Raw genomic sequence first — 13,296 nt, forward strand, 5'->3', positions numbered from 1 at the left:
TGGGTTGATTTCTGGGCTCTCTGTTCTGTTCCATTGGTCTATGTGCCTGTTTTTATGCCAGTACCAGGCTGTTTTGATTACAGTGGCCTTGTAATACAGTTTGATATCAGGTATTGTGATTCCTCCTACTTTGTTCTTCTTTCTCAAAAGAGCAGCTGCTATTCGGGCTCGTTTATGGTTCCATATAAATTTTCGAAGTGTTTGTTCTATGTCTGTAAAATCATATAATAATTTTTAACACATTGAAAATATACAGGTAGAAATTTAGTTGATTTTTATTAATGCATTAAATTCTCAGGTCATCACCAACCGCTCTGTGTAAACTTTTTTCAAGTTACATTAGTCTATGTGCTTCTTATTTTTAAATGGTGCTAAATTAATTAAATGAAAACTGGGATATTTCCCCTAATGTGATTGATTTTAGCATTTTTAGGTATGACTAGGTCTAAAACCTTTATGACTTTTGAATTGAGTGTTTGATGAGAGTATTCTTATTTCAACCTACTGATAAATACAGTATGCTTGATTCAAAGTAAATAGGCAATTTACTCTAAAACTCAAATTTAATCTGATGAAAAACAGGTTGATGTAATAAGTGTCATAAGAACTAGTACACTGAAATGATTACTGTACATATCTTCACTTGTAAAACTCTTAACAAGCTGGATGTAGAACTGATGACTTAGTCTGGAGTCTTCAGACACCCAAGATATAAAATGACCTTATACCAAAACAGTGTGTACTCAAAAGTAATTTTTGTAGCCGGTAGTGCTTTGGAGGTAAAGAAAATTATGCCAAGACTTTTAATAAGCAGAATTCAGAAAATTTAAAGGAACAATTTTAGTTAGAAATTAAATATAGAGATACAAAAAGGAAAAATAGAAAATCACATAGAAAACAGAGATCAAACTGGCATCCCCAATCAAGAGCAATTCTGTAAAGTAGGAACACCATTATGAAAACCTGCTGCTATTCAGTTCATTCTAGTGAGGGCCCCCAGGTATACGACACATGTTTTTGTAATGGTGCTTACTAAATCAAGGGCCGGAAATGCACATTGAAGGATGTTTCCTAAGTACAGAGGTGAAGATACTTTTATTTTGCTCAATCCACAGACTATTTGGTCAAAGAAATATGTACGGCTAAATAAAAGAGCATGGGGTGGGAATTCAGGGCAATCAACATTGACAAGATGTGCTTGGGTCTCGCTGGCTGCATCTGACAGTGAGTAGCAGAACAAAGGCAGGACCTCATGGGCCCTCCCGAGTCTGTTCTGGAAGAGGTTCCGCAGATGTGGTGCTAGCATTTGCAGTTGAATTCAAGACTTCTCCAAAATCACCACCAGCAGGCTTGGTCCCCCCTACTTTCAACTTTAAGTTTTTAATCTTTTCTTCAAATGATTTGAAAGTTGGAGAGCTTTTCACATCTTCCAGCTTTTTGGTGATGACAGATCCCACAGATGCGAAAGCAGCAGAAGCCTTCTGTTCAGCTTGAGACACAGTTTCAGATGTCCTCTTTTATGCTGGTGTTGCAGTCACATCTTGCCACCCTTTGGCAATGTTCTGTTTTAGTTCCTGTAGCTTCCACTTGATCTCTGCTAGATGTTTCTCTTTTGCTGCCAACACCTGTGACAGAGTCTGGATTTCTTCTTCCATCTTTGCAAGTTCTCTCCTTAGCTCCTCTTGCTCTTCCTCTGACAGGGTCTCTGTAGCATTGATTGTGGCAGCAGCATCTTCTCTGGTGTCGGGTACTGGGTCTGTTCTCAGCAGATTTGGAGCACCGTACTCCATGTCCCCTTCCAGCCTGCTGCCTCTTCCTCACGTCCTCCGTGTGGCCCGCTGAGTGAACCCTCTTGGACCGCTCCACCGGCTCTTCTGCTTGCCATTCTCTTCTTGCTTGGAGTGTTTCTATTGAGAAGTCAGTAGCTAACCTTATTGGGGCTCCCTTGTATGTTACTTCTTTTTTCTCCCTTGCTGCCTTTAAGATTCTCTCTTTGTCTTGGAATTTTGCCATTTTGATGATGATGTGTCTTGAAGTGGGCTTCATTGGGTTCTTCTTGATTGAGACTCTTTGTGATTCCTGGATTTGTGTGACTTTTTCTCTCAACAAATTAGGGAAATTTTCTCTTGTTACTCTTTCAAATACATTTTCTATCCTTTGTTCTTCTTCTTCTCTTTCTGGTATCTCTATTATTCAGATATTTTTACATTTCATATTGTCTTGTATTTCTCTTAATCCCTCTTCATTCTTTCTGAGTTTCTTTTAATTTTCCTGCTCTTTCTGAGAGATGCTTTCTACTTTGTCCTCCAGCTCACTAATCCAATCCCCCACATCATCTATTCTACTTTTGAAACTTTCTATTGTGTTCTTCAATTTGGAAATTGTATTCTTCATTTCCTCTTGTCCCTTGCCGATAGTTCTATTTCCTTTTACATGTTGATATAGTTTGCAGTAAGATCATTGTAGCTCCCCTGTAGTTTTTGGTAGCTCATTGTGAGCTCTTTGAACTTCATGATAACCAGTGCTTTGAATTCACTATCTGATAGTTGATTAGCCTCTATTTCATCTAATATTCTTTCTGGAGCCTCTGCTTTTTCTTTAATTTGGGGATTGTTTATTTGTCTTCCCCTTGTTTGTGAGAGTCTTCTTGTTAGCCTCAGCTTCTAAAATTGATCTGTTCTGACTCCCTGCGTTTATGTTGTGAACCTCTGTGGTATAATACCTTTGAATTTCAGTGGTGCAGGCTCCTTCAGGTATCTTGATGTTCTCCATTTCCACCTACTCCTTTTATTGTGTACGTGTAATCAGTTATAGGAGGAGGCAAAATGGTTTATTACAGCAAAAGATTTCTTTATGATATTTACAGTCACAGCCAGTAGAGAGGAGATAGGCGATCTTTAGGCTATATATTGTGTTAACCGTATTCTTCAGGCCAACTTGCCACTTTTATGAGAGGATGGACAAAAGATAAACCTCTTCTTGGGGACGGAAGTCTGTTCGTTGTAACTAGAAAGCAGTGAGGTTTCAGATGGTCATATTTTGAGGTAAGGTGAGTGTACGGAACAGTAAATAGGTGTAGTGTGTGAGCAAATAGAGTTAATCACTACAGTGATAGAATTCAGGGAGCTGTACAATGGGCTAAGATCCGGAAGATGTGTTGTGAAGTATTTACTGTTGTATAGATCAGCTATTATTTACACTAATATTAGAGCAGCCCTCATATAACAAACTCTATTTGATCTGTCTGAGTAGGGGGTATAGAGCTTTAGGTAGTGTGTTAAAGGAAAGCAAGTGGCATGGAGTTTAGTGGATTAGCAAAGCACTGTGGAGGAAAGGACAGGGGGAGCCTGTCTAATAATACATTATAACTACTCAAGAATGAGAAGCCTATACAGAAAGAGGAGGAATACAGAGATATTATTAAAATATAAAAGAAGTGAGAATAATGAAAAAAATATGCAACACCTCCTGGCTTCTCTGCTATAGGAAAGTGAATTTTGTCTCTATGTCTCTACCATTGAGATGCCCACTCTTTGGGTCCCATTCTGGTCCTTTCACAGTTCCTAGCTGTTTGTGTCTCTTGTGGGTAAAAGGAAACAAAGCAACAAACAATCAAACAAAAAGGCAGGAGAAGGGAGGCGAAAGCGATGAGTTTAAGAGGAAAGGAAGAAGTACTAAAACAGGGAGAAAGAAAGGAGAGGAACGAAGTATAGAAAGATAAAGCCATGATAAAATTAAAAAATATATAAGATTACTGAACAAATGTACAAAAAGTTACTAAAAAGGGAAAAAAGAAAAAAAAACAAATAACAAAAACCGTAACAACAACAACAGAGAAACCCTTCTCTTGTTGGTTTCAAACTGTCCAGACTGATTTTTCTGGTTGCAGCAGGATCTCTCTGTGGGCTGGGATGCCAGTGCAAGTGCGCGCACCCGCCCGGATACCAGACTGGAGTGTGAGTGCCCGCACACTTGCCAAGCTGCTTGGGTTCCACGGGTTCTGATAGGGTCCTTCCTAGTCCTGTGGCGGGACTCAACCACTTCTGCGCCTGTGCACACCGGCCAGTTGAAACCAGCCGGGCACTTCCCAGTCCTGTGGCACCGACCCCTAATTCTCCGCATTTGCTGGGCCTTCTGGGACCTGCGAAATTGGCAGGGCGCTTCCCAGTCCTCAGGCGGTGGCTCAGAGGCCGCCGTGCCAGCCAGGCCCTCTGGGACCGGAGAAACAGGGAGGGCACTTACCAGTCCTGTAGTGAGTCCCCAAATGCCTCTGCTTTCCCCCTGGCTCACTGCAAGGCTGAATGGGAAGCAAGCCAAGCTGTCCTGGCAGGAGAACACCTCAGTCCACTTTCAAAAAAACCCCAAAACTCTCCAGTTAGCCTGCCTCTCAGTCCAGCCCAGTCCCCAGCAAGACCAGTGAGGCCAATGCATCTCTCAGTTCTCCCAGGCTTGCGACCACAGAGTCTGCAGTTGAACAGGGCCCTGTGTCTTTGTAACCCTCCCTGATAATGCAAGCAGGCAAGCAGACAAATCTCTGCCTGGTGTTGTCCAGTTTTGCTTATATGGGGAGTGGGGGAGCTGCTGGCCCATGCTGGTGGCCACTGGGGCTGCTGGGTGCTCAGGCTCCTGTGACAGACACCTCTGGTGTTGGTCTTAGACAGATGGCTCTGGTCCCCGGCCACAGAGGCAGCATTGGGGCCACCTGGCTGGGGGCGCCAGCCCCCGCTGCCGCTTTGTCTTTAGTCTGGTCCCCAAGACCTCACTGACCTGCTGCTAAATGGTGTTTCAGCATCCGTCACAATCTCTGTTCTTTTAATTTCACAAATGCTGGATAACCAATGGATTAGTGCACTGCTTCTCTATAGATCATCCAGGATTCTCACCCACAAGTACAGGAGCTAGAATTAGCTCCACCCTACTCCATCGCCATCTTCCCAGCACCCTCCCTTCATAATAATTTCTTACAATCCCTTTTATTTCTGTGGTATCAGTTGTAATCCCTCCTCTTTCATTTGTGTTTATTTGTGTCCATCACTTTTTTCTTTTTTTTAATTAATTTATTTTTTATTGATTATGCCATTACAGCTGTTCTATTCCCCCTTCATTCCCCTCCACCCTCCCTCCCCGTCCCCATTACCCCCCCCTTTAGTTTATGACCATGTGTCTCAAGTCCTTTAGATTCTATATTTCCCATACTATTCTTGCCCCCCCTTCTATTTTCTATCTACTGTCTATGCTACTTATTTTCTGTACCTTCTCCCCCCTTCACCTCCTCCCACTCCCCTGTTGATAACCCTCCTTGAGGTCTTCATTTCTATATTTCCACTCCTGATCTAGCTGTCCTTTTAGTTTGCTTTTGTTTTAGGTGTGGTTGTTAATAACTGAGTTTCCTGTCCTTTCACTGTTCATGTTTCTTTAACTTCTTTTTCTTAGCTAAGTTCCTTTAACATTTCATATCATAAGGGCTTGGTGATGATGAACTCCTTGAATTTGACTTTATCTGACAAGCACTTTATCTGTCCTTCCATTCTAAATGAAAGTTTTGCTGGATAGAGTAATCTTGGTTGTAGGTCTTTGGATTTCATGACTTGGAATACCTCTTTCCAGCCCCTTCTTGCCTGTAAGGTCGCTTTTGAGAAATCTGCTGACAGTCTGATGGGAACCCCCCTGTAGGTGACTGTCCCATTATCTCTTGTTGCTTCTAGGATTCTCTGCTTCATTTTAATCTTGGCTAATGTAATGATGATGTGCCTTGGTGTGTTTCTTCTTGGGTCCAACTTCTTTGGGACTCTCTGAGCTTCCTGGATTTCCTGGAAGTCTATTGCCTTTGCCAGATTGGGGAAATTCTCCTTTATTATTTGTTCAAATAAGTTTTCCACTGGTGGCTGTGCCTTTCCCCCTTCTGGTACCCCTATAATTTGGATATTGGAGCGTTTAAAGATGTCCTGGAGGTTCCTAAGACTCTCCTCATTTCTTTGAATTCTTGCTTCTTCACTCTTTTCTGTTTGGCCATTATTTGCTTTCTTCTGGTCCACTCCATTGATTTGAGTCCCAGTTTCTTTTTCATCGCTATTGGTTTCCTGTGCAATTCCATTCATTTCAATTAGTTTTGCCTTCATATGTTTGTCTAATTTGTGGCTATAATCAACCAGTTCTGTGAGCATCCTGATCACCAGTGTTTTAAACTGTGCATGTGAGAGTTTTGCTATTTCTTCATTGCTTAGATTTATAGGCTCTGGGGCTTTGAGATCTTCTTGAGCCATTTAAGATCTGTTCGTGCCCTTTAAGTGTGAGGAGCGGAGCCCTGGACTCCCAGGTCGCTGGGTTGTGACTCTGTATGTGGGGGCATGGTCAGAGCGAGGAAATGGCGGCACCCTCTGCTGTTTCGATCCACTGGGTGAGGAGCAGAACCTTAGGTGGTTCACCAGGGCCGGGCCACTCAGAGACGCTGGGTTATGACACTGTATATGGAGGTGGGGTCAGAGCAGGGAAATGGTGACGCCCTTTCCGCCGCTTGCCATGGGGACCCGCTGGGTCCTGGTCCAATCACCCACTCCCTCGCTTGTCTGTCTGCACACAAATGCGCGACCACAGTCAACCTGCAGCCCTGCTCCCTCGCTGTTTCCCCGCGGTCGCTCGCTTGGTCGCTCACTAGGTCCAACCCTGCACCTGGATTCCACACGCCTGAGTCTGTCTGACTGAGTTTTCCTGTGCAACCCCGCTCCACCAGCTGCTGGTTTCACCCCTTACCGGTCAGGCTGAAGAATTTGTTGTTAACAGACTTTCGAAAAGTTCAATTTTCTGTGTTCTGGCTGTGTTTTCTGTTGCTAATATTTAGTTGTCTCTAAACTTGGTTGTGTGAGAAGGCACCTTGTCTCCACCTATGCCTCCATTTTGGCGGAAGTCCTCCTGTTTTCTTGATGAACCTACTTAAAGGCTTGTTTATTTTGTTTATCTTCTTAAAGAACCAACTCCTGGATTCATTGATCCTTAGGATTGTGGTTTTAGTCTCTATGTCATTTAGTTCTGCTCTGATCGTGGTTATTTCCTTCCTTCTGCTTTCTCTGGGCTGTGTTTGCTGTTGTTCCTCGAGTTCTTGTAGGTATTGGGTTAGGTTGTTTGTTTGAAATGTTTCTATCTTCTTTAGGTAGGCCTGTATTGCTATAAACTTCCCTCTCAGGACTGCCTTGGCTGTGTCCCATAATTTTGGGTTGTTGTAATTTTGTTTTCATTTGTTTCCAGAAACATTTTGATTTCTTCCCTAATTTCATTCTTGACCCATTTGTTGTTTAATAGCATACCATTCAGTCTCCATGACTGTAGGTGCTTTGGGTTTTTTCTTTTGGGGTTGGTTTCCAATTTCGGTTCCTTGTGGTCAGAGAAAATACTTGGTATGATTTCAATGTTATTGAATTTGTTTAGGCTTGTTTTGTGTCATATCATGTGATCTATCTTTGAGAATGTTCCCTGTGCATTTGAAAATAATGTGTATTTAGCTTCTGTAGGATGAAGGGCTCTGTATATATCCTTTAAGTCCATTTCATCAAGGGTGTTGTTTAATGCTGCAATATCTTTATTGCTATTTTGTTTGGAAGATCTGTCCATTTTTGATAGTGAGGTGTTAAAATCCCCTACTATCATTGTGTTGCTGTCAATATTTTTCTTGAATTCCTCTAAGATTTTCTTAATATATTTGGGTGCCCCTATGTTGGGTGCATATATATTTATGATCTTAATGTCCTTTTGGTGGATTCTTCCCTTGAGTATAATGAAGTGACCTTCTGTGTCTCTCTCTATGGACCTCTTTTTGAAGTCTATTTTGTCCGATATGAGAATTGCTAACCCAGCTTTTTTTCTTGTCTGTTTGTTTCGAAAATTTTTTTCCAGGCTTTTACTTTTAGTCTGTGATGGTGTTTTGTCATGAGGTGAGTCTCTTGTAGGCAGCATATGTGTGGGTCATATTTTCTTATCCATCACATGATTATTTTAAAAATAGTTTATTTAATCCTATTCTGAGGACATACTGACTAATTTTAGAGAGAAGGAATGGGAGGGAGGGAAATATCAATGCAAGAGACAAAAATTCGTCTATTGCCTCTCACACGCACCCTACCCTGGACTGCCCCCACAACCCAGGCATATACTCTGGCCAGGAACCAAATCCAGACATTTTGTTTTATGGGACAAGAATCCTACCAACTGAAACACACTAGTCAGGGCTCAAATTGTCTTCATCAAGAATGTCAAGACAACCGAATAGGGGAAAGAACAGTTTATTTAACAAATGATGCTGGGAAAAACAAGATATCCAAATGTAAACATATGAAGTTAGACCCTTATTTTACACCATATACAACAATTAACTCAAAATGAATTAAAGATCTAAACATAAGACGTAAAACTATAAGTGCTGAAAGAACATATAAGGTTGAAAAACTTCACAACATTTCACTTGGCAATGATTTCTTTGTTATGTCACCAAAATACAGGCAATAAAAAAATAGATAAAAAGGACTAAGGCCAATTTAAAAGTGTTTTTTCATCAAAGAGCACAATCAATAGAATGAAATTGCAACCTGTGGAATGGGGGAAATATTTGCACATCATGTTTGATAAGGGTACAGTATCTAGAATATGTAAAGAGACCCTACAACTCAACAAAAATCATCTAACCTGATTAAAATAATGCACAAAGTACTTGAATGGATATTTCTCCAAAGATGATTTATAAATGACCAATAATCATATGAAAAGATCTTTAATGTCTTAATCACCAGAGAAATAAAAATTAAAACCACAATGAGATATTACCTTATGAAATATCATCCATTATGATGGCCATGATAAATAAATGAGAATTATGAGTGTTGGTGGGGTTGTGGATAAATTGGAACCCTTGTGCATTACTGGTAGGATTGTAAGATGGTGCAATCACATGGAACAGAGTATAAGGTCCCTCAAAACATTAAAAATACAACTAATATATGGTCAAGCAATCCCACTTTTGGGTATGTATCCAAAAGACCTGAAAGAACGATCTCAAAGAAATAGTTGCACATCATAGTTTTTAGTAATATTATTTAGACAGCCAAGAAGTAGAAGCAACACAAATGGTTGTGGATGGACAAATAAATAAACAAAATCTAATGTATACATATAGGGTAATATTATTCAGTCCTAAAAAGAAAGAAAATTTTGTCAGATAATTACATGGGTGAACCTTGAGACATTATGCTTGATTAAATCAGCTAGTCACAAAAAGACAAATACTGTATGACTCCACTTATATGAGGTATCTAAAGTAGTCAATTCCTAAAAAGCAGAAAGTAGAATGGTGGTTATCAGTGGCTGGAGGGAAGGGGGAAAGGACAATTATTTTATGGATACAGAGTTTGCCACATGAAAAATGCTAAAGATGTATTTTGTAACAATGTGAATACACTTAATACTACTGAAGGGTACATTTTAAAATGGTTATGATGATCAATTTTATGTTATGTGTTTTAATTACTGTAAAAATATCATGTAAACACATGGATAGGATTGATACATACCAACTCTAGGGCAGTAATTATTTCTGGGGAGGAAAAGACATGAATGGAATTACAGTAGGATAAAATTTTATTTATTATCAGTAAATCTTAATCAAATATGAAAAAACTTTGACATTTGTAAAACATGGATGGAGAGTACATGTTGATGTTTGTTATATTATATTTACATTTTTGTATTCAAAATATTTTGTAATTTCCCTAGATGTTTTATTTAAATACCCAAATTTATAAAATATATTTTCTGAGTAAAAAATAATAAAGGGAGAAAGGGTATTTCAGTGTAGGTCTACCTAATTCTAAATTCCTTAAGAGATACCCTTGTTCTAAACTAATAATTGTATAAATTTTTACTTAAATGGCTGAGAACACCTACAATGGTGGCCTGATTTTTCTTACCTTCTCATATAATGTGATCAGCATTTTACAGGGTGCCTCTGACTTAGATGGTTGATAATCAGCTAAATAAATTATGTTTGTTGAATGTGCTGTTTCCAAACTAATTTCTTCTTTGTTCTTACCATATACAACATATCATTGTTATCCTTGCTTTATACCTACTATTTACCTATCTATTAAGAAATCCTAATTGAGGCCTATGGAAGATGATGGTGAGATAAGTGGGAGCTGAGGCTGCTTGCTTATGCACCCAACTGGGACACCTAGCCAATTTTCCAAAGAACAGAGTGAACAGCTGACAGAATCCTAGCTGATATGAAGTTTGGAAGACAAAGGTTGCAGAGGATGCTTAAAAGAACAGTAAGGAGATTTCATAGGCTAATGGGAGGATCCCCAGGCCCTGTGCTGAATATCTCGGCTGCCACAGGAACATTGGAGGAGAGTCACATCAGTTATTGCAACTTAGTAGCTCCCTCCCCTCCCAGAGCTGGGAGAGACAAGGATGCTTGAAGTCACTGCAGGGAAGAGGGGGCAGGGTGGGGGTGATAAATACAGAGTAAGAGACACACAGCCAGGGGCATACCCTGGCTGGGACTACAGTCCCAGCTGGGACAGTACCAGAGAAATTGGGGAGTTGGGCGACACCTGGAGATGGGAGAAGAAATGGGCCAGTCAATAACCCAGATAGTCTCTGGACTGGTCAAAGAGTTGGTCTGTGTGGAAAACTTGGCATTTGTTAGGGACAGGCAGGCTGCACCCAAGAGGAATTCGCTCAAAGGAGGATCTAAGCCTCTGTGCACATAAGAGTTCCTTAACTCTCACATGCAGTGGCCAGGCCAGTGAAGAAGGCAGAGGAGGGGCACAATTTGCTTCCACTCAGGGCACCTCACAGATTGATCAAAGAGGAGCAGCAGGGGCTCAGAGAGGTACCAGGGCCCAGAGAGACTCAACTCAATAGGGGAACTGAGCTGCCCTGAAGGGACCTTGCCCAGGCCAACAAAGAAGGAGGAGGAGGGGTGTGATTCACTCCCACTCACTAGGACTAAAAAAAGGTTTGCCCAATGAGATGGATTACAGGTGCCAGCCTGGCACATATGGGGAGAGTGGACAGTGTGGACCACATAGTGTTCTCAGGGCTTGAGCTGGAGTCTGGGCAACTGTGATTATTGTAGCCTAGACCAAGCCCCTATACACCTGAAACTACAGGAAAAAAATGGAACCCAGCCACCCTCTGCCTACAGAATACAGGAATACCAGCAGAATCCACTTGTCAGGTTTAAATTCCTGCTCTTCTTTTTTTCAAGAGTAAGACAATAAGACCTGGAGCTGTGAGAAAACCAGAGACAGATCCAGAAAGAAGTCAGAAGGTGAACACCAACAGCTGAGACAAATCTAACTAGACCATCCTTCAGAACTTGCACTTTATTTCATTTACTTATTTATCTTCTTTCTATTTAATTAGCTTTTTGCTGTTTCATTTTACTGTTTGATTTGTTTTTATTCTACCTTACATATTGCATTCTAATTTTTCTTCTTTCGCTTCAAGAGTATTCCAAGAACACACTACCCTTAGTCTTTACTTTTCATTCAGAACATATATTTCTTATCATGTTGTTATTTCAAGTCCCACACAGCACCTTTCCCTGGTCTTAATCTATTTTGCCATTTTCCTAAGCTTTATTACTATTGTGGTTAACTAAATTCTCTCACACATGACATCAAGTTGCTATCTCTTACTCTCATTATATCTCACCATCTAACCTTGAATAAATGCTCTGTTTTCTAAAGTCAGCTCACGTTCTTTTCCCCTTCTAATAAGACTTTTATCTCCTATTCACCTTTTATAAAAAGTGGCTAGTTTGGTGAAATATCATGGTTATTCCTGTACTTCTCCAAAGGATCTCCTGTCTCTTCACTACTTGTGAGTAGTTTAAATCCCACAGAATGCTCTCCTGCTGTCTTACTCCATTTCACCTTCAGCCTACCCCTGATCAGTCGATTAAGGGATTTTATCTCATTGTTTCCTCTCCCCCCTTTTTTCCGTTTTGTCTTTCTGTCTTTCTTTTTTTCTCTCTCTCAATCTGGGCTTTACTCTTTAATCTGATTAGTTTGCTTCCCCTTTCCTCTCAAAATCATTTTTCTTTACTGTAGACATCTCATATTCACTTTTTACTTTTCACTTCTCTTCAATAGTTTTATTCCCACTCCACCTTTATTAAATTTCATTCAACTGTAGTTGCTATCGATCTTTCTATGGCTCTTTTGTAATTTTGCTCTCCAGTACATTTTCAATTTTACTTCAAATGTCATAGTATATTCTTCCTTCTTCTTAGCCCATTGATCCCATTATCATTTTGAGTTTTACTTAGTTGAAAATTTTGCTTTCTCCCTTTCCTGGCCTCAATTCTAACTAAACTTTTATCAATTCTCCTCCCTCCTTACCACACAATAACACTTCTCCAATTCTAGTCATGTCATATTCCCTTTGTCATATCACATATTACCTACAATTTTCCTTCGTATTTATTAATCTTAGTTCTATTGTGGTTGAGACTACTGAGGTGGTAGTAGAGTTTTTTTGCTGGAGTAGATTTGGGGTTCTGGTAATACTGCTTTGTTAACCAAAACTGTACAACAGCAAATAAGACAAGGTAGAATTTGAAAATACCAGTAAACCCTCAGGAACGAAGACCCCAGCAGAAAAAGGAGCCACTGACAAATAAAATCCAAATATAATAAAAGAGAATGCACAAACAAAAGAAAGAGCAATCCTAGAGCATCCAGACAAGGAGATCAAAGAGACCACCCCACTGAGTCCCACAGAGCTTCTACCACAGAAGATCACCCTGTGAAGACAGCTGGCAAATAAGAGAATTGGGAATCACAGAAACAAACAAAAAAAGTCACCAAAAATGAGAAGACAAAGAAAGAACCCACAATCGAAAAGAATGAAAGATTCTCCAGTAAAAAAGTAAATGAAATTGAGGCAAGGAAAGTACCACATAAACAATTCAAAAGAATGGTTATAAGGATGCTCAAGGAACTCACAAACAACTACAAGGTACTGAGTGGGAACTACAACAATATGAAAAAGGAAATAGAAACTATAAACAAGAACCAGGAAGAAATGAAAATTACAATTTCTGAAATAAAAATACACTAGAAGGAAACACAAGTGGGATAGATAAAGCAGAGGACAAAATCAGGGAGCTGGGCCCTGGCTGGTGTAGCTCAGTGGATTGAGTGTGGGCCTGTGAACCAAAAGATCAGGGTTTGGTTCCCAGTCAGGACACATGCCTGGGTTGCAGGACAGTTCCCAGTGGGGGACACATGAGAGGCAACCACA

At 40.3% G+C, this 13,296-nt stretch overlaps 1 pseudogene; it reads right to left on the reverse strand.

Moving 5' to 3' along the window:
• Positions 1 to 251: 251 nt before the first annotated feature.
• LOC128626202 (tumor protein D52-like) lies at positions 252 to 1,790 on the reverse strand (annotated as a pseudogene).
• Positions 1,791 to 13,296: the final 11,506 nt, after the last annotated feature.

Source organism: Artibeus jamaicensis, unplaced genomic scaffold, assembly GCF_021234435.1.
Source record: "Artibeus jamaicensis isolate MK-2021 breed Jamaican fruit bat unplaced genomic scaffold, CSHL_Jam_final scaffold_378, whole genome shotgun sequence".
Taxonomy (NCBI): Eukaryota; Metazoa; Chordata; class Mammalia; order Chiroptera; family Phyllostomidae; genus Artibeus; species Artibeus jamaicensis.